Here is a 23,415-nt window from a genome sequence, read left to right as displayed (position 1 = left end):
AGAATGAATAACAAATAGGTTTCCCTTTACTCCAGACAAAAGAGAGAGTGAAGAGCTGCCTGCTAGGAATGGCTTCCCAGTTGCAGGCTTTTGATAGCACACAGAGCTGAGATAAATGTGGTTTTAACATTGACAGGTGTTGTAGTTTGAATGTAATTGGCTCCCTCAGGCCCATAGGGAGTGGTACTATTAGGAGGTGTGGCTTTCTTGGAATAGGTGTGGCCTTGCTGATGGAAGTGAATCCCTGTGGAGGTTGACTTTAAGGTATCAAGCTATGCCCGGTGTGGTAGACAGTCCCCTTTTGCTGCCTGAAGATCAAGTTGTAGAACACTCAGCTGCGTCTCCAGCATCGTGTCTGCCTGCATGCCACCAGGCTTCACACCATGATGATAATGGACTGAACTTCTGAACTGATACCCAGCCCTAACTAAATGTTCTCTTTTCTAAGAGTTGCTATGGTCATGGTGTCGTCTGTTCACAGCAACAAAGCCCTAACTATCTTTACCAAAATCCCCTTTACCATGCGATTTTGAGAGTTTGCTTTTAAAATATTCGTAGGGCCAGGTATGGTGGTTACACATTCATGTCCACGATTAATTCCAGGACTCTGGAGGTAGAGGCAGGAGGATGTCTGTGAGTTCAAGAACAGCCTGGTCTACATAGCAAGTCCCAGGGCAGCTAGGGCTTTGTACCCAGACACTTTCTCAAAACTTAAACAAAAGAACATACGCTATTACATTTCTCTTTCCCTTTCCTTTTTGTCTGTGGTCTTCCCCCTGACATTCATTCAAGGAAGAACTTCGAGTCCAATATTCCAGACTCAAATGAAAACTGAAAATCAATGCTATCTAATTACACTAACGGGAGAGAAACGCTCTGTTTTAAGCATAGACCATACATACATATAGAAGGGACAGTGTCTACAAGTAAACAGTTAAGTAGGTTGGCCAGGGTTCTATTCATTTCTAAATAATCAGATGACTTTTTAAAGTTTCTGTGTACAAGTTACTTGCCCCAGATCTACAATCTATCTGAAAAGATAGATCCATCTGCACCCTTGTGAGTTGGAGGACATTCGAATCTGCCCCATTATCCCTCAATGTGTGGGTCAAGGTGAATTCCCTACCCACCCCCAATCCTTGTCAGGGGCCGCCAGACCTTTTCAGAACTCTTTGCAAACCTGCTAGAGGAGGCGAAGGCATTTCCTGCTTGCTCCAGCGATCGCCTCTGCCCTATCCCTCTTCTCCCACGGCCCATCTGTGCCTCCTCTCTGCTCCCTTCCTTGCCACCCCCGCCCTCGGCTGGGTGCTCCCGGCCCCTCCCGCGCGCGTCTGTATTTGGAGCTGCCGGAAGCCGCGGGCGACTCTCCCCGCGAGCAGCGTGACCGACTCCGGCTCCCGTGCCGGGGGGAGGCGGAGGCAGCACTGGGCCTGCGGGAGGAGGGCGCGAGTGGCCGGAGCCGGCTTTTGCATCACCGACGCAGGGACCTGGGCTCTACAGCAGGTCAGGCTGGAGCGCGCGGGAGATGGGGGATGGGGATGGGGGGCTTGCCTGGCACCCCGAGGCCGGCGCTCGCAAGTTGCGCGCCTGCGGAGGGTGGGAGATGGCCAGGACGCGGGGAAGAAAGGCAAAGTGGACTCAGGGATCTGAGGCCACCCAGATGTGTGGACAAGGGAAGTGAGGAGCGGGGATGTGAGGACCTGGGATGCGGGGATCCCGGCGCCGGCGCCGGGGCAGTCCTCATCTGGGTCAGCGCAGCTCAGCGCTCCAGCTGCTCGCCTGGCGCTGAGGACCGCGGATTTGGGGCTGGAGGGCCATCTGTGGCCTGTCCACCGACAGCCACTGCACCCTAGGCTGGTCTAACTTCGAGGGGTATCCACTGCTCTGTCCTGAGCCTCCTAAGGGTGCCCGGGTGGGTGTCATTGAAATGGATCTTGCCTGTGCTACCTCAATCGGAAGGTGCTAGAAGGAAAGGAAAGGACCTGGCTTCTCTGCAAAATCTGACTTGAGGCCATGAGTCACTTCTAAAATATGCAAACGCAACTGATGCTTTGAAGGGACCGCTCTGAAAATGGTACCCCGCGGCCGGCTCTCTGACTGCCCCATAGGGGCTTGTTTGTGACATCAGCAGTCTTGTCGTCATCATGAACATGAGGATGTTTATTCTCATCAACACAACAAAGAGGCTGTGCATTTAGTCATGTCGGAATTCAGGCGTTTTAGAACATTCAGGACATGTATTTAGAATTGGGTCTAAAAAGTTTACCAAGTGGAGGTGAACTCTGTATAGCCAAGAATTGGGTCTTTGCCTGCGTAGTCAGAAGGCAGAAACCAAGAAAAACCAAAACCAACTTAGTTTATCAGAATTGCTTGCAGAGAGAGCAGTGCCCGTTCGTTTGGCTGTTTGGTTTGTTGGTAGACAGAGCCTCACCATGGAACTTGGAGCTGAGATAACAGGTATGCTTGTTTGCTTCTGTGAGGCAGTCTTACTCTGAACCCAGGCTAGCCAGGAATTCATCATTAATTAGCCCAGGCTAACTTCAAACTCATAATCCTCCAGTTTCCGTCTTCCGAGTGCTGTAGGCACCTCCACACCTAAGGAAGATGTCTCGAAAGTCTTGTTGACATACCTGGGACCACTTTGTGAAAGGTAACAGTGGCGTCTCATCTTTGGAGTGATTTCAGTTTGCTGGGGTTTAGTTAGAACACAAGCCTGCTGAGGCCAGGGAGGGGGTTGGGTAGTTCAGTTAGCTCTGCATGGTTAGGGACTAAAAGCAAATACAGAAAGCGGAAATAATTCAATGGATCACTTGCAGCTAGAGCACCCTGCCTTGACAGGACTGTACCTTTTTTTTCTTCAAGAAAAGACTTATTTCTCCACCAATACTCAAATCTGAAAATCCTTAATAAAGTTAAGATCACGGGAGACTCAAAGATGAAGAAGGAGACGCTGACTGTGAGAAATGACAGTGACCAACCAGTTTTGCAGGCAGGAAGTAGGCTTTTCCACAAGACATTGTTTAACTTGTGACTATGACAGATCGTGGGGTTCCCTAACTTCCTGCTAAAGAGCTAGATGGTCAGAGGCTCTGCAGCCCTCAAGGTTGGCTGTTGTCAGTTGAAAGTGGCCATGGAGAATGTAGAGAGGAATGGTAGTAGACATTTGATTGTGTTAACAGATATGGAATTTGAAGTTTAGTTAATGTTCACCAGTAGCAATTTTTCTCCTCTTACACACACACACACACACACACCCCACCACCACCACCACCACCACCACCACCACCACAAACTCACACTTACACATATTTGACCACACCTACAAAACCATGCACACACACACACCACAAACATGTACTCATAGGTATGCAAGCAAACACAGCACAAACATATACTCACAGGCATGCAAGCACACACACAAACACAGGCATACATGTATGCACACACTTAGTTTAGAAGAACAGGGTTGGAGGAAACAGAAAAGGAGTAGTTTTGGTTTTTGTTTGATTTTTTTTTTCCTCCTGACAGTAGGGAGCACCTTCCCACCTTGGGCTAGAGTCTCAGATGGCTAGATTCTCAAACTGCTTGAATTATGCCCAGAAATTAAATACTCACAAGAATAACATTCATTTACTTCAGATACAGTGCTGTTTTGAAATCTCTCTAACATCTATCTTTATTACGAGGCTTAGTTTTAGTCTTAATTCATCAATATTGTATTATACATCAGAATATGCTGAGCATAGATAAGCTACGTGCATCACATTTAAGGGAGCAACTGTGAACTTACTGTCAAGTGTAAAGGTAGGCTTGCGAACAAAAGAGTTGTGAAAAGGTAACTCTCAAAATGTAACATGTGTGAGTGTGTGCTGTGTGTGTGATAAGAGATTCAGATCCACAATATATAAACAGCCTTTCTAATTTGCTAATGAAAAGATGGTCTACTATCAAAGCGTGCAGAGGAAGACAGATAGATGGCCATTAAAGCCATAAAATAGATGCCTAGTGTCCTTATCCATCAGGTAATTACTAATCAAAACCACAGTGAGATGCTCTCATGCCAGACTGACTAGTGTAACTGTAATTAAAAAATCAGATCATCCCAAGTGTTGGTGAGAGAGTGTGGAGGAATTACAAGCCCTCAAATGCTGCTGTTGGGAATATAAAATGATGTGTTTAATTTGAAAAATTGCAGTTCCTTCAGTTAAACGCCAAGTTGCCCTATGACCTCGAAATTCTGTTGTAAGTCTACATTTAAGAAATATGCAAAATAGCCATGACAAAAAAAACAAAAACAAAACAAACAAACAAAAAAAACACTTATATATGGGGCTGGCAGTGCAGCTCAGCGAAAGAGCATTTGTGTATCATGCACAAAGCCTTTGGTTCAAATTTCAGCCCTGCATCCACAAATAGACTTTAAAAAGGAACCATAAAAACTATACATACCGAGGCTCACTGGTGCTAATAACAGCTCAGAGATGGAAACTTCTACTGATGGGTAGGAACATATGACCCATTTGTGCAATGGGATATTATTACAAAGGAAGACAGAGCTGGGGAAATGGCTCAGTGCTTGCTGCTCACTCATGAAAACTTGACTTTGAGCCTCAGCACCCACATAAAAACCTGGTGTAGTGGCTTGTTCATGGAATCCCAGCAGTGGGAAGCAGATACAGTGAGAAGAAGAAGAAAAAGAAAAAGAAGAAGAAGAAGAAGAAGAAGAAGAAGAAGAAGAAGAAGAAGAAGAAGAAGAAGAAAAGAAGAAGAAGAAGAAGAAGAAGAAGAAGAAGAAGAAGAAGAAGAAGAAGAAGAAGAAGAAGAAGAAGAAGAAGAAGAAGAAGAAGAAGAAGAAGAAGAAGAAGAAGAAGAAGAAGAAGAAGAAGAAGAAGAAGAAGAAGAAGAAGAAGAAGAAGAAGAAGAAGAAGAAGAAGAAGAAGAAGAAGAAGAAGAAGAAGAAGAAGAAGAAGAAGAAGAAGAAGAAGAAGAAGAAGAAGAAGAAGAAGAAGAAGGGAAGAAAGAAAGAAAGAAACAAAGAAAGAAAGAAAAGGTGGAGAGTTACTGAGGAAGACATCTGACACTGATCTCTGACTTCTGTGTGCACATATGTGTGCACACGGAAAGGGTTGCAGTACTATGACTATGCTACATGTATGAACCTTGATAGCATCCTGCTAAGTGAAAAAAGCCAGTCACACAAGACCACAGAATGTATGAATTCACTCCTAGGGAACTGTTTCTAAGAAATCCTTATGGAGAGATCTATTATTTTTGGTTAGGATGGGGGAGGCAGAAAGAGTATGGAGTGTCTTTCTTCTATATTAGTTTTTTGAGACAAGCTTTCTCTGTGTAGCTCTGGATGTCCTGGAACTTGCTCTGTAGACGAGGCTGGCCTTGAACATAGAGATCCATCACCACTGGCTTCTTAGTTTCTTTTCAAATATAATATTTGTATTACTGCTTCCATTTTTCGTAGATGTTTGCAATGTATTTTATCGCATTCACCTTTCATCCCTGCCTTAAAGGAGGCTGACCTTCCCCCCGGGGAGCCATCCACTGTCAATAGCTTCTCAGTTAGAAGGAGGGGCTCATGAGTGCCCAGCCCCCGCCATGCTAGACTGAAGACTGCCCCGATCTTGTACAACATCCCCAGCTGTTATGAGTACATAAGGATAGCCATCCTGTCCTGACCGGGGTGGGGGGACTCTGTTTCACAGCAGCCCCACCAACGCCAGGGACATGTGTTCCTCGCACATTTTTCTCCACGGTTTCTCCAGGCCCCTGAGCTCTTCTTGAGCTGATGAAAGGTCCTAAGATTGGTGATAGATGCACAAATCTGTGAGTGTTATCAAAATAATTGAATTGGCCTAGCTCATTCAGCTCCTTGACTTCCATGTCCTAGGAGGCTTCCAAGTTCCCCTGCAACCTTAAATTTTGGGTTAACCATCCCCTGATTGAACCATAAAATAATTTTGCAGCATGTGTGAGATCCTAAACAACTCTCATTTAGATCTTTTTAGTCTTTCATATATTTTAAAAAGTATATATAGTCATACATTTTTCTTCTTTGTCACGTTTTCTTTGTTCATTGGTTGGATGGTTCTTTTGTTCTTATTTGTTTTTGAGACAGCTTCTCGGGTAGCTAAGGTAGCCTTGCACTCCTGTGGAGTTGAGACTGGTTTGGAACTAGTGATCCCCCTGTCTCTGTCTCCCAGGCACTGGCTTTGCAGGTATGTGCTACCACAGCCCGTTAAATCTCATTTTCTTAAAACTCACCATTGCAATTTTAAGAATGACCTGCGTTGTCACATGAAGTCACACTAGGATTTTTGACAAATGTTTCTTAATTCCTACAGTCCTTCTCCAGCCTACAGGCTGTTTCCCATGGCTTTCCCTTACCAAGAATGCTGTGTTGGAGACCATTTCCATGTGTCTTAAGAGTGACTGTGTACAGTGTGAGTGAGTGAGTGAGTGTGTGTGTGTGTGTGTGTGTGTGTGTGTGTGTACATGCATGTGTATTAAGAGGTACATGTTCACATGTAGTGTAAATATCCCTATCCACAGCTAGCTTCTAGGATTTATTTATTCAGCTTTAGCACAAATACTTGGCAAATTACCCCTAGTCTATTTTTCTAATGCTCAACTGGCCACTTCCCAGCTGAGCTTCAAGCACTTGCTGTTCAAGTTTCACCTGGTCCTTTTTGCCCCATCAGTCTGTCCTCGAGGACATTTCAATTGGCCACATGCTCCTGGTCCATTGTGTCTAATGGAGACCACCTGTTCTCTCTCTGTGTCTCTCTGCCTCTCTCTGTCTCTCTGTGTGTCTCTCTCTGTCCCTCTTTGTTGTCTTCCCCCTCTCTCTCTGTTTTCTTTATTCTTCCTCCTCTCCTTCTCCTGGTTCCTACCTGTGACCCTAGCCCAATAACCAAAGCCCCACCTACCCCTAGTAATTGGCTGTAGCCACTTTTAGTCAGAAAATAGCTTTAAATAGAAGAGCAAGGTTTACACAACAAAGGCCCTTGTCTGGAGGCAACCAGATATTGGGGTTCAGAAGTTAGCATTTGTACACAGAGCACCAGATTAACCCCCAACATTCACATGTGTGCAAATCACATATGTGTGTAAGTCACATATGTGTGCAAAATGGAAAGACAAACACTAGCCTTGGATTTTTTTTAAGCAGCATTCATCTTTTGTTTGAGATAGGGTCTCTCATTGGCCCAGAGCTTAGGCTAGGCTGGCTGGTCAGCTAGCCTCGAGGACCCACCTGGCTCTGCTGTGCCAACTCTGAGATTATAAGTGCCTGGAGACGTCTCAGCACATAAAGTGCAGCGAGTGAGTGCAGTCCCATAAACCTGGACGTTTGCTGAGTGAGTTTTACACCTAGGCTGGCCTGCTTTGTATTTTTTTCTATAAATCGTTTTCTTACTTAGGAAAAGCATGGCTTCTTTCACTGAAAAGTTATTTGACAGTCCCCCCCCCCCCCCATTTCAACATTCAAAAAGAGACATGGGCGTTGCAGAAGCCAGAGGAGAGCATTTGCTTCTTATGAACAATGTTCAGTTACGCTGCTAGCTACGAACTAGCTGTCCATCTAACAGTCCTGGCTCCATGCGGACCTCTCAAATGAGTGAAGGAGGGGGTGGCCTCAGTTTTTAAAATGTCCCACCTGCCTGGTGGCTGGATAAGCCAGGGAAACACTGAGGCTCCTTGAAGTCCACGCTGAAATCAGACTCGGATTATCAAAACCTCTCTTATTTGGAGTCAAAAATAACCTGCTACTTTGTGTGATAACATGGGAATCCAGAGGGATTCTGAGATTTGCTGGAGATTTATTTGCCCTGCTGTGACTGACCTGTAGGCTGTCACTGGGGTCAAGAATGAATCCCAAGTCCCTATCGTGTTTTCTGTATGGTTTCTATTCACAGTAGACTCTCTGGTTCTTATGAGCGAAACTCCTTTTCACTGGTTAGCAACAAGAATCAGTCAAGCTGGGCCACATCAAGAGAACTAGCTGTAGTTTTCATAATTTCCCCCCTCTACTTCCAAGTATAAATACGAGATTCCCCTCATTGTAAAACTCACGCAACAAAAGGCCGGGCTTATGGGACCGCACTCACCTGCTGCACTTTATGTGCTGAGACACCTCCTCACCACTGTTTGTGAACCACAGTGTTTAGTATTTCCCTGCGTCAGAAAACAGTTCTTATGATTAGGCTTTAAATAGATCCCGAGAGTCAGGATCTTGGACCTCACGGTATTAGCTTGGGCTAGAGGAATAAACGAACTGGGCACACATGTCAGTCATACAGCACTAAGATTTGCAGCACAGGGCTGGCCGAGGATATAGTTCACAAAGCTCACACCTTGGAAACATGAGAACCTGAGCCCAAGCATGTCCAGAACCCATGTCAAAAGAGCCCAAACATGATACCAGGCACTTTGTCATCTCAGAGCACTCAGAAACTTGTTGTTGCAACAAAATAACCAAATGACACAGCTTAAGCAACAAAATAACCAAATGACACAGCTTAAGCAACAAAATAACCAAATGACACAGCTTAAGCAACAAAATAACCAAATGACACAGCTTAAGAAAGGGTTTATGTGGATCCCAGTTTAAGGGTTCAGCCTATCGTGCTGAGGACAAACATAGTGAGAGGGGATGGGCACATTGCAGGCACAACTGGGAGGCTGCAAGAGATCAATGTGAATGCTCAGCAGACGTTCTTGTATTTGCTCTAAGACCCCCAGCCTCCTCAGTGGTACCAACCACATTTGGGGTGAGTCTGTCTCCCTCAGTTAACCCAATCTAGAAACTCCCTCAGAGACATAGCAGGAGATTTGTCTCCTAGATGATGCCCCACACCCTGTCAGACTGAGTCATCATTGCCCAAGCCAATCCAGAAGCGAGTTAAATGGGCATTGTCTGCGCACACGGTTCCATTGGAACGTCAGTTTGGAAGCCATTGTATTTGTTCTTGAAAATCCATATGTTGAGTTGTTTACCCTGTGGTTTCCCGTACTTGGTGTGGAGCCTGTGGGAAGTGGTGGATACCTTAGGGTGCCCCAGAGTTCCTGCTGTGGTCATCCCTTCATGTCCTGCAATCTATCTATCTTCAGAATGGCCTCTTGAATAGGACTCGGATTCCTCCAGTGTCTTTCTGAAGGGAGAGTGATGGAAAATGTTTAAATGCAGCTTGCTAAAGTGAAAAACCTTCAGGTAGTGTAGAATTGGGGGCATTTCCTAGTGTATCTTGTGCCACCATGATGTAATAACTGAGGCTGAGTAAGTAATGAAATTTGGCTCATAGACCTTGTTGCTGGGATCTTTGGGACCAGGTGGTCATAGGCTGCAAGGACTTCATGCTGTGTCAGTGAATGATATAGAAGTGGGCAGGGGGTGGCTAAGCATGTGAGGTGCCCTAGTGTCCTAACAGCCTACTTCTGGAGTAACTAACCCCCCAAGACTTAAACCCAACTCATAAAAATATCCATCCATCATGAGTGTGTCCCACATCCTTTGGACACAAGACTATCTCACCCCCCATCTTGTGACATCATCAGCCTCCCAAAGGCCCTGAACCCTGACAGAGCTCCAGTGAGAAATTCAGTTTCAGTTCAGGCTTTATAAGTACAAATCACGTCAAAACCAGAGGGAAACTGGTCTTTGTGCTTCTTATTTTAGCAGCCCTCAAACTGTGCACCTGGACCACATGCAGAGAAACCGTCCTGAAGCTCCCAAGCATGGGCGTTTTAAGAGAATAAACATCAGAATTCTTGTCATCGTCCGTATGTACTTTTTCCCAGGATGAATCTTCTTGCTGCGATGGAGACAGTTCATCATCTCATCTTATTTCCCATAATCCTCTTTCCTCTTATGAGATGCTTCCTAATTGCTCATCTTAATATCCTTGATAGAATTAGCTCTATCTCTGACATGCTGTAGTAACCAGTTCTGTTCTGGGATGTAGAAACCCAGTAGCCAGGAAGAGGAAAGGAGCCGCACTTGCGAATGTTTGTCTAGTTTTATGGATGAGGACTTTGAGTGATTCTTATTTCGAGATGAAGATCCTCGTATACATCATGCGTGCTCTACGTCTTTCTTCAGAAACAATGTGAATGGGGTGGCTCACTGGAGAATAAAGGTGTTTACCACCAAGCCTGAGGACTGTAGTTTCATGTTTGCCATCCACATGGTGAGGGAGAACCAACTCCCACAAGTTGTCCTCCGAGTCCCCCACATATGCTGTGGCTTGCACACCCAATTGACTGATGTAAAAAGAGAAAAGTTAAAGCTGACGCAAACCTTCAACCTAGCCAACTGTACAGTGATGTCCAAGGGGGAACTTAAGAAGAATAGAACAGCAACTATCACACAAATAACACTGAACACTTCTAAGCTCATTAAATGACCAGAAAGCTCTTCTGTGCAGTTTAAAAGATGTAACGTATAATATAAGAATGAATTCATATCATGATGTAAAACTCGAATCTTCCATAGGCAGGGGGAGGCCACTGGAACTCCCCAGGGGGAAGTGCTGGCAATGTACTTGGTTGGGCCTGTCTGTAATCAGTAATTGCATTGTTGCAATTACTCTGCTATCTTTGACTTTGCAAGTTAACTTCTGCATCTACAAAGATATAAAATAACCTAATTAATAGAAAACCAAGCAGTTGAAATTACCCAAAATGAAGAAGATTTATGGTGCTCACTAGACTTATACATCCCCGTTTATGCTGATACCGAGGATTCAAATCCTTTTAATGTTTAACCACCCTGCCATGTTTCTCATGTCTCCTGGGAGAGCTTTTGAGTGACATTTCTGTAACAGCATTTCTCACCTGTTCCCATCTCTTTATTTAAGTATTACATTGACGGGAAAACAAACAAAATTGTTGCTATGACTTCTATACTTTAATAACAGGTGTATTTATACACATTCATAAAATAATTAGATAATAGAACTGATAGAAAGAGGTGGATTTCCCAAAAAGTACTTTTAAATTATATTTGGTAATCATGTGTCAAAATCTGTAATGTTTGTGGGTTTTTTTTTTTTTTTTTTTTTTTTTTTTTTTTGAGAAGTTGGATTGTAGGAATCATAATGGGAACAATGATGTCACATACTAGGGACAATGATGTCACATACTAGGGACAATGATGTCACATACTAGGGACAATGATGTCACATACTAGAAACAATGATGTCACATAATAGCAACAATTATCTCAGAAGAGGTTTTAAAAATATTTTACCATTTAATAAAACATTTAAGCTTACATAGCTTTGTTTTATTTTGTTTTATGTGTGTGGGTATTTTGGCTGCATATATCTGTGCTCTATCTGCGTACAATGACCAAAGAGGTCAGAAGAGAACATCGGATCCTCTGGGATTGGAGTTCAAATGTTTGTGAGCTACTATGTGGGTGCTGGGACTTGAACCTGGGTCCTCCAGAAGAGCATCCAGTGCTCTGAACCACTGAGCCGTCTCTCCTTCATTCATGCCATCTTTTGTGAAACAGCAAAGTATGGTCCGGTACCCAGTAGATGACATTAAAACAGAGCATATATAATTTAAAACAATCCCCTGTAGGACAAACAGAGCTGAAATATAAGTTTGATGAGAAAACTAAGTTTTGCAGAGTCAAAAGCAGAGGTCTGAGACGGCTGGGAGGGGCTTGTTTATGTGTGGTTCATTAATAATGGTTTCATCAGGCAGGTACTACGAGAACACCTTTCACTGTGACTGAACCATGTCACAGTGATTAACCCCTTGTGCTGATGATTTAAGGGAGGTGTTTAACAACTAACAGGCTTGGTATTTCTTACACCTCTCAAAGAGAGGTCATCATAGTTAGTCACACTTCCCTCCCTCCTCCTTTCCTCCCTTGGTGGTTATTTTTTCACGCTCATTTTTATTTTTTGTCTCTCTGGAAGGACTCAGTGTGTGTGTGGGGGTGAGTGAGTGTGTGAGTGTGTGTGAGAGTGTGTGTGAGAGCGTGTGTGAGTGTGAGAGTGTGTGTGTGAGTGCTGTGAGTGTGAGTGTGTGTGAGAGTTAGTGTGTGTATGTGTGAGTGTGTATGTGTGTGAGAGTGTTTGTGTGTTGTATGTGAGTGTATGTGTGAGTGTGTGAGTGCGTGTGTGTAGTGTGTGTGTAGTGTGTGTATGTGAGTATGCGCCTTTGGAACTATAAATGTATGTCTTCCATTCTAATTTTGTGAAATATTTATCGATAGTATCTTTCTCCTCTTTTTCTTTTTCCTCTTGAGACTCTGCAGTCCAGGCTGGTTTGAAACTCACTGTGTAATATTCTAAGGTAGCCTCAAAATAATGGTTATCCTCCTGTCTCAGCTTACTTTTCAAGTCTACAATTACAGGTGTGAGCCACCATGCCTAGATGCTATTGTTTCAGAAACTAGGCTTTCTAGCTCAGCCTCTTTCTCCTCTCATGGGACTCCAGAAGCACTAGTATCGGACCTAGTTTCGTCCTACAGACCTCTCAACTCCATTCATTCTCTTCAATGCTTTTTTCCTTCTGTTCTTCAGATTAAACAGGATCTGTATCATCAAGTTCAAGGTCCCTTCCTCCACTGTCTCCATTCTGCTGGCAAGCTTAACTAGTGCACTTAGCTCTTTTGCTATTGTAGGGTTTGTTTTTGTTTGTTTGTTTGTTTGTTGTTTTCATGGGTTTGGTTTGTTGGTTGGTTGGCTGATTGGTTGGTTGGTTGGCTTATACTTAGTACTCTATTAAGAACTCCTGGCTCCCAGCTGTTTTAGGGATATTAGCTCCATCTCAAGTACAGTTAAAACAGCTTCTACAAATGTCTCTGGAAATTTCAACATCTGTGTCACTTCGTGGTTGACAATGGCAGATCGTCTTTTCTTGAGGCTAACCTGTTTTGATTTAAATCTCAGATGCTTTGGGTTTTGGTTTCTAAGACCCTGGGTCCCTTGAAAAATGTTGGCTCCTTGGTTTTGCTTGGTTTCACCTGTTGTGTGTAGTTTTAAAAATTACTACCATCTTTGCCCAGGAAGCCACACTTCCAACACCTCCCGGATTCCCTTTCTACTCACTTTAAGCTCCAGGAGGTGACTGTTACCCCAGACCCCTCCGAAGACCCTTGGATCCTTGGATAAAAGACCAGCCAATCAGTTCAGCTCTGTATGGCACGCAATGTGCAGTGCTCCTACATGACTTTTAGCTTCAAAGTCTCTGTGTCCCATGTGTGCACTGTTTAGGAATTAGTCTTAGACTCTGGTCGAGGTTGGTAACAGTTCAGTTCTCAGGGCCTTTGGGTTTGCCCCACACATGCACAACTCAAGGGTAAGACTGGAATGTTCCAGAATCACGGTGTTCCCTTCATCTCTCTACTCTCTGTGGCTCTCCTGTTCTTCTGCCAAAAATATTGTATTGCTCTTGGAAGTTTTAGCCATTTGTCCTGCTGCAATACAGTTTCCCAAGTCTGGGTTATCCTCAGGACAAAGTAGTGAGATGAACAAAACAGACAGTGCACAAGAAAGCTCAAGGTGCATCCCCATGCCGTGTTCTCAGGCCAGTGAGTGGTGAAGAAGAGTTAGATTCATTCTCTGGAAATCAGGAAATTGAGACTCAGGTTAATCGTCCACCAGATTCCCATAGATAGGGGGGTCGCCACCGAAGGGGCCATGTCTCAAGGATTCTCTGATCCCTGTGATGCTTTTCCCCACTATATCACATGACAAAACTTATAGCCAGAGGTCCCAGTTCAAAGAATGACTTACTTTGTAAAGTCAATGGGCATTGGTTTGGGGGAATTGAACCTGTTACAAAGAGGACATGTGAGCTGGCAAGATAATCTCTGAAGATACTCTGCCTTCCTGTGCTCTGCTCAGCACTGAAGGAGAAAACAGGAGGTCAGTACCCTAAGAGGGATGTAGAACCTTGGAAGCCTTGGTTGGGAAATGATACCAGCAGTGCCAGAACAGAACCCTAGGAGCAACACCACAAAAAGGATGGAGAACTCACACCCAAAAGGATCTGAGCTATCTCTGTGGTGCTGAGGGTCTCTCTTGACCTTGAGGGATACTGTAGGAGACAGATGAAGCATTGGAAAACTCTCACTGAAAAGTCGACTTTCTCTCTCATCAGTGGGACATTACAGAGATGGCAGATGAATTCCTAGGCTACCCAGGATCTTGGGAGTCTTTTCCATAGCTTTATAAATAATCAACAAAATTCTTGCAAACTGAATCCAAGAACACATCAGGAAGATTATTCACCATGATCAAGTAGGCTTCATCCCAGGGATGCAGAGATGGTTCAACATATGGAAATTCATCAACGTAATCTAGTATATAAACTAACTCAGAAGTAAAAAAGAAACATGATCTTCTCATTAGATGATGAAAAAGCCTTTGACAAAATACAGCACCTCTTCATGTTAAAAAGTATTGGAGAGAAGCAGAATCCAAGGCCCATACCTAAATATAATAAAAGCAACATACAGCAAGCCAATAGCCAACATCAAACTAAATGGAAAGAAACTTGAAGCAATCCCACTAAAATCAGGGACAAGACAAGGCTGCCCATTCTCCCCCTATGGATTCAATATAGTACTTGAAGTTCTAGCCAGATCAATTAGACAACAAAAGGAGATCAAAGGGATACAAATTGGAAAGGCAGAAGTCAAGATATCACTATTTGCAAATGAAATGATAGCATACATAAGTGACCCCCAAAAAAATCCATGAGAGAACTCCTACAGCTGATGAAGAACTTCAGCAAAGTGACTGGATACAAAATTAACTCAAACAAATCAGTAGCCTTCCTTTACACAAACGATAAACAGGTTGAGAAAGAAATTAAGGAAACAACACCCTTCACAATAGTCACAAGTAATATAAAATAGCTCGGTGTGACTCTAACCAAGCAAGTGAAAGATCTGTATGACAAGAAATTCAAATCTCTGAAGAAAGAAATTGAAAAAAACCTCAGAAGATGGGAAGATCTCCCATGCTCTTGGATCAGCAGGATTAACATAGTAAGAATGGCCATTTACCTAAAGCAACCAACAGATTTAATGCAATCCTCAACAAAATTCCAAGTCAATTTTTCACAGAGATAGAAAGAGAATCTCTCAAATTCATCTGGAATAACAAAAAAAAAAAAAAAAAAAAAAAAAAAAAAAAAAAAAAAAAACCTCAGGATATCAAAAATCATTCTCAACAATAAAAAACCCTCTGGGGGAATTACCTTCCCTGAAGCTATATTACAGTGCAATGGTGATAAAAACTGCATGGTATTGGTACAGAGACAGGCAAGTAGATCAATGGAATAAAATTGAAGACCCAGAAATGAATCCCACACCTATGGGGATTTTGATCTTTGACAAAGAAGCTAAAACTATTCAGTGGATAAATGATAGCATTTTCAATAAATGGTGCTGGTTCAACTGTTAGAATGTTGAAGAATGCAAATCAATCCATTCTTATTACCTTGTACAAAGCTCAAGTCCAAGTGGATCAAGGACCTCCACATAAAAACAGATACAATGAATCTAATAGAAGAGAAAGTGGGAAAGAGCCTCAAACACACAGGGGGAAATTTTGCTGAACAGAATACCAATGGCTTATGCTCTAAGATCAAGAATTGACAAATGGAACCTCATAAAATTGAAAATCTTCTGTAAGGCAGAGGACACTGTCAATAAGACAAAATGGCAACAACAGAATGGGGAAAGATCTTTAACAACCTTACATCCAATAGAGGGCTAATATCCAATGTATACAAAGAACTTAAGAAGTTAGACTCTAGAGAGCCAAGTAACCCCAGTAAAGAATGGGGTACAGAGCTCAACAGAGAATTCTCAATTGAGGAATCTCAAATGACTGAGAAGTATTAAAGAAATGTTCAATATTCTTAGTCATCAGGGAAATGCAAATCAAAACAACCCTAAGATTTCACCTCACACCAGTTAGAGTGGCTAAGATCAAAAACTCAGGTGACAGCAGATGCTGACAAGGATGTGGAGAAAGAGGAACACTTCTCCATTGCTGGTGGGACTGAAAGCTGGTACAACCACTCTGGAAATCAGCCTGGCAGTTCCTCAGAAAATTGGACATAGTTCTACCTGAGGACCCAGCTATACCACTCCAGGGCATATACCCAAAAGATGCTCCAACATATAACAAGGACACATGCTCCACTCTGTTTATAGCAGCCTTACTTTACCCAGATGTTCCTCAACAGAGGAATGGAAATAGAAAATGTGGTACATTTACACAATGGAGTATTACTCAGCTATTAAAAACAAAGACTTCATAAAATTCTTAAGCAACTATCATCCTGAGTGAGGTAAGCCAGTCACAAAAGAACACACATGATATGTACTCACTGATAAGTGGAGGTTAGCCAAAAAGAAACTCGGAAGTCTATGATACAACTCATAGGCCATGTGAAACTCAAGAAGAAAGATCACACCAAAGCGTGGATTCTACAGTACTACTCAGTAGGGGAAACAGAATAATCTCTGGGAAGTAGAGTGAGAGAGGGATCTGGGAGAGAGGAAGGAGGAAGATGGAGGGTGGGGGGGGTTCAGATATGGGAAAAGATGGGGAGAAGTACAGAAGGTAGGTGTGTAGCAATGGTGGTGGAGGGAACTGGTGGTGGCCACTAGAAAGTCCCAGATGCCAGGAACCCAAGAGGCTCCCAGGGCTCAACATAGGGGACTTTAGCCAGAATATCTAACAAAGGGGAGACAGAACCTGTAGAGACCATATCCAGTAGATAGGCATGGCCCCTGGGGTCATCCATCTACCTCAAAAATATTAATCTAGAATTTTTCCTGTCAAAGGGAAATGCAGGGACAAAGGGTAGAGCAGAAAGTGAAGGGAAGAACATCCAGAGACTGCCCCACCTAGGGATCCATCCCATCTCTGGACACCAAATCAAGACACTATTTCTGATGCCAAGAAGCGTTTACTGACAGGAGCCCAGTATTGCTGTCCCCTGAGAGGCTGTGACAGAGCCAGACCAATACAGATGTGGATGCATGCAGCCAAACATCAGACTGAGCGCAGGAACTCCAATGGGGGAAGTTAGGGCAAGGACTGTAGGAGCTGAAGGGGTTTGCTACATTATAGGAAGAACAATAGTATCCACCAACCAGACCCCCGCAATGATCCCAGTACTAAACTACCAACCAAAGAGTACACAGGAGGAACCCATGGCTCCAGCTGCATATGTAGCAGAGGATGGCCTTATGTAGCATTACTGAGAGGGGACCCTCTTGGTCCTATATCTATTTCCTGTTTAATCTTAGGTTCGTGAGCACAAAAACCTATTGGTTTGAATGTACTTCAAGGAACCACCTTGGGGCTGGGGAGAGGATGAAGCCTATATAGCGCCTGGTGTGTCAGAACCTAGGAAGAAAAGCTGGGCTGGGTGGCACGGGTTGGTAATCTACCCCAGTGCTGGGGAGGTGGAGGGAGATAGAACCCCTGGGCTCCAGGCTAATTAGAGACCCTGTCTCAAAAGTGTAATGCAGAGGCTATGGGAGTGGCTTAGTGAGCCAGAGTGCTTGCTGTGCGTGCTTTGAGGACTTTCTTCAAATCCCAGGCACTCACATTCAAAGATGGGGATGGCCATGCGCACCTGGAACCTCCGCACTAGGGAGGGAGGAAACAGGGGTGTTGCTGCAACTTGCTGGCTTCCAGCCTAGCCCCAGGTTCAATGAGAGAACCTGTCGAAAGAGTGATACAGCGGGCCACCCGGTCACTTTGTCTTTCTAAATGGAATGGGCTCACAAATATACACCCCCAACACGCACAAAAGCCAAGAGTACATTTCCTGAAGAATGGCACCTGAGGTTGACCCCTAGCTCCCACATTCACACACACACACATACACACTGACACAGAATAAGGGGGAGGGGGAAAAGGAAGGGGAGAGAGAGAGAGAGAAAGAGAGTCACTAAAGACTCTCACCACGGTTGCTTCTCCATCTCTGACCTAGGAATGGGAACATTGAACTGGGTTTTAGGAAACCCTAAACACCTCACTCTCCTCTGTGAACATGAAAACACTATCATAGGAACTTTCTTCCTTACTTGAGTTATGAACTTGCTGCGAAGATTTTACAAAACTCTGAATGACATGAAATATATGTATTTTTTATTGATATCCTAAAGGAAAAAAAAAAAAAGAGAGCCATGGAAGATGCAGGGCTTGCCTTTGGTGAGAGCAAACATATATATTTAATCATGGAAGCCACTGTGGTTCCACACAGGAAAGACTAATCTAACACCCACTTTTAAATGGAAATTTCTCCTATGAAAAATCTGGCTTCCAGCCTGATCCAAGATCATGCCAGAGAGTAGGCAGCAAGCAAAAGGCAGCCAGTGGAAGCCAATTCATTAGTCAATCAAAAATATTTATAGATGTCTCTAGGTATGTGGCACCATGCTGGACTCAGTGGGAGGATGGAGGAAAGTGAGCTCTGCCTCAGCTCAGGCAAAGCATGCTGTCCAGGCCTCTGGGAGGCAGGGTGGACATGTGCCAAGGGGAAAGACGGCACAAGGACTGTGTTCTCTGGACAGTGTGTCTTACAGCTGCTAAGGGTGCGAACTGGACACATAGACTGTTATTCTGGGTTCACACCATTTGCATGTTGCTGTGGGGCGCCAGTGTTCAGAACAACCATGAAAGCTCTCCTTAGCACTGGGGGGAGGGGCGGAATGAGTGAGGGGAAGGTTTGACAGACCCTTCTCCATGGAGCATGAGAAGATTTGGGTGAACTGTAGGGGAAAATGGAAGGTTCTTTTCTGAAATTAGCCTTGCTTGGATTCTTTGTGCTGTGTGTGTGTGCTCCAATGTGTGTGTTCCTATGTATATGTGTGTATATGTATGCCTGTGAGTGTGTTTCTGTGTGCATTCCTATGTGTGTGCCTGTGTGTGTGTTCTTCTGTGTTTCTTTGTATATATGTGTATGCTCCTATGTGTATGCGTGTATATGTATGTATATGTTTCTGTGTGTATTCATATGTGTGTGTCTGTGTGTGTTCTTGTGTGTACCTTTGTATGTATGTGTATGCTCCTATGTGTATGTGTGTGTATGTATGTGAGTGTGTTTCTGTGTGTATTCCTATGTTTGTGTGTGTTCTTATGTGTGTTCCTTTGTATGTGTGTGTGTGCTGTGTGTGTTCCTATGTGTGTGTGCGTGTTCCTGTGTGTGTATATTTCTGTTTGTTCCTGTGTGTATGCATGTCTGTGTGTGTGTTCCTGTTTGTTGCTATGTGTATGTATGTCTCTGTGTGTGCTCCTGTGTGTGTTCCTGTGTGTTTGTATTTCTGTGTGTTCCTATGAGTGTATGTGTGTGTTCCTGTGTGTTTGTATTTCTGTTAGTTCATATGTGTATGTATGCCTGTGTGTGTGCTCCTGTGTGTGTATGTGTGTGCATGCACATGTGCACTCACTCCTGTGTGTTCTTGTGTGCAGATAAACACTTATACAGGTGCATTTGGAGGTTAGAGAACAATCTCTGGTGCCATTCTTCAGATGTCACACACTAGTTTTTGAGACAAAGTCTTCATTGTTCTAGAACTTTCCATATAGGGCTCTCAGGCCAATGAATTCCAGGTATCAGCCTGACTCCAGCTTTCTAGAGCTGGGATTACAAGTGAATACCACCCACCACAACTGGGTTTTTATGTAGGTTCTGAGGACTTAATCCATCTCCTCATGTTTGCAAGGCGTGTATTTACCTACTGAGCCTTGTTGTGGCTCACAGTTTGAGAGAGGACAGTTCACTGGTTGTCAGGGTGGCTTGGCAGCAGGAGTGAGAGGCAGCTTGATCGCATGTGAATGGATCAGGAAGGTGGAGGGAGAGCACCTCTGCAGATCAGCATACTTCTCCCTTCTGTTCAACACTCACCCTGATCAGAGTGAGTCTTCACTGCTCAGACATGGCAAGAGTCTTCTAGATGATTCCAAATCCATCGGATTCACTGTAAAGATGAACCATCACAGTGCCCCAGCTAACAAGATCCAGATCACTGGGGTTTGTGACTCCAACCTCAAGATCCCGCTGTACTTTCACATCCACTGAGACTTTGTGAAATGCTCATAAGTGTGGAGACCTCTCGTTTTCTAGGAATTTGGAATGGAAAAAAGCACAGAAATGCACTTAGGTGTTTTGCACATAGGCTGCACCGTGGATATGGAGTGCAACCATATTAGAAACAAAGTATCAGTACTTTGAGAATGGGTTTTTCAAAAGGATTTGTGGGAGTAAACAGCCATACTGATCTCTTCCCCTAGGAAACAGCTTCCTTATTCTGGGTCTCTGTTGTTATGATACTGTCGATGGCAGAGCACATACTGGCTACAGGAAATAGTTCTTTATTCTAGGTCTCTTTGTTGTTACAATATAGCCAAAAGGAGAGCGCACACTGGTTATAAGAAATATGTCTTTATTTTAGGTTTCTTTATTATTGGAATAAAGTCAATGGGAGAGCACACACAGGTTACGGGAAGTGTTTGAGCCCCACAGTGTATTTATTTATTTATTTAAAACTCAGAGACAAAGATAGCATATGGCATAGGAAGATAGGAGGGGACATCATAGAAGAAGGTGACACCAGATGCCGGGTCACAGATGAACAACATGGCTACAGAACGCTCATGCAGATGAGAAAAGGACCCACCCTGGAAGAAGCACACGGAGCCTGTCCATTGTGCCAGGCTCTGCTGAGTAAAGACTCAGCTGGAAGAAGAGTGGAAAGATGGGTCATACAAAGCCAAATATAGGCCAGATGTGGTGGCACACACCTATAAGTTCAGTTCCCAGGAAACTAAGGAAGAGGACTGAAAGTCTGAGGTTAGCCTGGGCTGTATAACAAGACTCTTTTCAAAAGACAAAGAAACAAAAAGGAAAGGAAAAGAAAGAAAGGGATCAGGTGAGAAAAGAAAAGACAATAACAGAAAAAGGAAAAACCAAGAAGATGTTAACAATAACATTAGGAAACTGGATGAGCCAGCAGATAGTCAAAGTGGCCCTTAAGAGTCAGATGTGACTCCATGGATTGTGGCAGCACACCATTAGAAAGATGAGATGCAGAGAGCTATGTGACCTTGGAAGGCTGATACACACCTGTGATCCCAGTACTATGGAAGCAGAGAGACAGGAAAATGGAGAATTGGAAGCCATCTTGGACTACATTGTGAATGTTGGGCAAGCCTGGGCTATATAATGAGACCCTGTTTCAAATAAATAGATAGCTGAATTTAACATACAGGTATTATGGTGAAACTCAGTGGATGATGCCCTGGAGTGGAAGAAAACCAGACAAGACTTAGATGAAATCAGATTGCTGGGAGATGAAGAGATAATTGTCCAAAAAAAAAAAAAAAAAATGGCCAGAGTGGTTGAAAATGATTCCCTTTCCAAATGAAAAGACATAAACAGGGAGCTATTGTGGTTTTGTAAGAATTGCATACTACGTTTTTGCAAAAAAGATAGAAGAAAACTAGCGCTTCTGCTGTGACAAAATGAGTGTTTGGAGATGTAGTAAGTTTAACCTGGTCTAAACAGTCTACAGAACACACATCACAAATACCCCTTTGATTCTGTGTGCCTCTCACTTTGATAAGGGGAAAAGTTAAACTTTATAAAAGGCAAATGAGGCGAGATATGGGATCAGTAAAGGCACAGATTTGCCGGTGTCTGAATAAAGGAAAGGAGTAGGCGTGTGTGCAAGGAATACCGTTCAGTTATTAACGGAATAAAGTCCCATCGCCTGGGCCAAAATGAATGGGATAGGAAGAAATTATACCAAGCAAAATAAGCCAGACACCCCAAGACAAAAACTCTATGTTCTCAGACCCATGTGGGAGCTAAAAATACTGATCTCCAAGGAGGAAGCTGAATGGTGGTGAGGAGAAGCTCGGGAGCGTTGGGCGGGAGACAGAGTGGTGGTGCAGTGGGCACCGACATATATGAGGAACAGTGAGGTTTAATGTTCTGTAATACAGTACGGTAATGATATATTACCACAACCTGCTATATAATTCATAAAGAACCAAGAGGGGAGCTTGAAGTTATTCACACACACACACACACACACACACACACACACACACACAACGTTGCTGTGTATAAGTGGATAGAAATGTTAACTATAGAAATGCTAACTATTCTGATTCAGTCATGACATAATACTGAGTTCCCATACTGTGTCCTGTAACTATGCTATGCCATCTAAAAGAGAAATGAGTGTGTGTAAAGAAAATGCACAGGGAGAGTTTTAAATAAGAAAAGTTATGACACACTAAGACGGGTTTCTCATTATAATAAACCTCAAGAGCTACTTCAAAAATTCATGCACAAAGAATTAAGATCAATCTCAAGTATGGGCAAAGTGGTGTGTGTCTGTAATAATTTCAGGAAGTGAAACATCAACTGATCAAAGCCAACCTTGGCTATAGAGCTAGTTGAAGACCAGCCTGGTCTACATGAGGAATCCCAGGCCAACCAAGTCTACCTATTGAGGCCGTTTTTTGTTTGGTTTTGTCTTAAGAAAAAAAAATTACCCTCAAATTCAGTTTCTTAAAACAAGTCTTCAAGTAGATGGAGAGACAGCTCAGTGGTCAAGAGCACTGGCTGCTCTTCCAGAAGACTTGAGGTCGAGTCTCAGCACTCCCATGGCAACTCACAGTTGTCTGTAATTCCAGTCCTAGGGTATCCAAACCTCTTCTAGCCTCTGTGAACACCAGGCATGCACATGGTACATAGACATATGTGCAGGCTAAACATCTATAAATAGCAATTAATTTAATTTAAAAACAACTTTAAAAGTGTGAAATGTCAGATATGACACACGCTCTCTGACACACCACTTCTGGTCTAATGTTCTATAAGCAGTAGAGACTCACCTATAGGGTCCCTTCCATGTGGACAGGGTAGCTAGAATTTTGGAGAGCCATGTTTGAGCTACACCATGTAGACTCCTGGGTCTTCGGTTGTAAATCTGTCTCCTGTACCACCTCTGATCCCTAGACTATCTGTCACAGCTAACTTGCCCCCTCACCCTGTTCCACTGGCCTCCTGTCCAAACTCTTCCATCTGTCTGTCTCCCTTGCTCAGACCCATTCCTCAACAGACCCCCATGCTCCCATCTGCCAGGGCCACTCTATGCCTTTCCTCAGCCTCCTTCATTCCCAGCTCCTGTCGGATGTTGGCTGAGTGCATTTTGAAATGCCAAGGCAAATGGGCTGGAATGTGGAGGCTCTCCGGCTGTGCTTAGTCTTGAAAGACTGCATAGCAGCTGACGTCAAATGTAAAAAGACTGAGAAAGTCTGAATAGAACACATGGCTACCACAGACCGCATAGGTCACCCTGGGCAAGCTAATATAAATACTGGTGGTTTTTTTTTT

General features: G+C 43.6%; 1 protein-coding gene across 3 annotated transcripts in view; it reads left to right on the top strand.

Annotated features, from left to right (window-relative positions):
• The window catches only part of CAP2 (cyclase associated actin cytoskeleton regulatory protein 2), a 157,970-nt gene that overhangs the window by 11,738 nt on the left and 122,817 nt on the right, over positions 1-23,415 (top strand). The window contains exons 1-2 of one of the 3 annotated variants that reach the window (XM_080915484.1): positions 1,399-1,503; positions 2,561-2,650. The exons of 1 other annotated variant lie outside the window; for it this stretch is intronic. The gene's annotated coding sequence lies outside the window, so the exon portion shown is untranslated. Of the gene's footprint in view, positions 1-1,363; positions 1,504-2,560; positions 2,651-23,415 lie in introns of those variants that run through there. One more of the 3 variants, XM_080915483.1, reaches the window with a different exon arrangement.

This window comes from Micromys minutus, assembly GCF_963924665.1.
Source record: "Micromys minutus genome assembly, chromosome: 1".
Lineage (NCBI taxonomy): Eukaryota > Metazoa > Chordata > Mammalia > Rodentia > Muridae > Micromys > Micromys minutus.
This window is presented reverse-complemented; position numbering and strand designations above follow the sequence as displayed.